The following is a 957-nucleotide window of genomic DNA, read 5'->3' as shown; positions in this document are numbered from 1 at the left end:
CGCTGCTCTCTTCACGCGAAGTCTTCGCACATTTCTTCTACATGACCCTCACTTGGCTATGGGTTATTGTCCACTACATATTTTGTGCCCATCTTGCCATGTTCACTTTGCTTGTTATGCTCATTACTATGCTTTTGCCATGCATTCGTGACCCATGCTTTGCATTACACATGATGATTGATTCTCATACTTGTATGTGTATTTGCAAGCTTGGTGGAGATATTGCTTGTTATTCCCATGTTTGCTTTGTGCCCCATGCATAAGATGATACTTTCATCTCGCTTTATGTCCGTGCTTGCGATATGTCATGTGCATTGTCTATGTCTATTATTTGCTCACATGACATGATTGCCATGATTTCCTCTAGTATGTTGCATCTTCGCACTACTAGCTTGCATGACTTGATTACTATGCTTGACTGGATTGCCTCACACATGATGAACAATTGCTCTTTCTATTGTGTTGAGTGACACACGATATTCACTACACCCAATTCACATTATGCTTGGATTGTCTTGCACTTGACACATGTGTTTAGACACTTCATTTTATTTGGTGTTGTGAATGATTCATATGCCTACCATAGACTTTTCATTGAGCAATTTGTGAATGCTTGCTATGAACTGGAGGTAGATGCTTCTTCACTTGTCCAACATATTTGCATCAATACCTCACATTTACATGTTTTTCCCCATGATATTCTTGATTATGCTCAATTTATGCGCTTATATGCCATGTCAAAACCCTTTGTCACACCATATGCTTTGCATGATGACGACACTTGTTTGGTGAATCGCCTCTTGAATGCTTGGTTTTGCACTAACGCTAACCAAATTCATTTTTCCAAGTGTTTGTTGTCCTTGCTTATTTTGAAGGAATCCCAAGATGGTGTGACATTGGAGAGTGCCCACTTCAAGCTTGAAGATGACGACTACTTGGTGAACGTCCACTCCTACA

The sequence above is a fragment of the Triticum dicoccoides genome, chromosome 2A, assembly GCF_002162155.2.
Source record: "Triticum dicoccoides isolate Atlit2015 ecotype Zavitan chromosome 2A, WEW_v2.0, whole genome shotgun sequence".
Taxonomy (NCBI): domain Eukaryota; kingdom Viridiplantae; phylum Streptophyta; class Magnoliopsida; order Poales; family Poaceae; genus Triticum; species Triticum dicoccoides.
The sequence above is the reverse complement of the archived record's forward strand: the minus strand, read 5'-3'. Positions refer to the sequence as shown.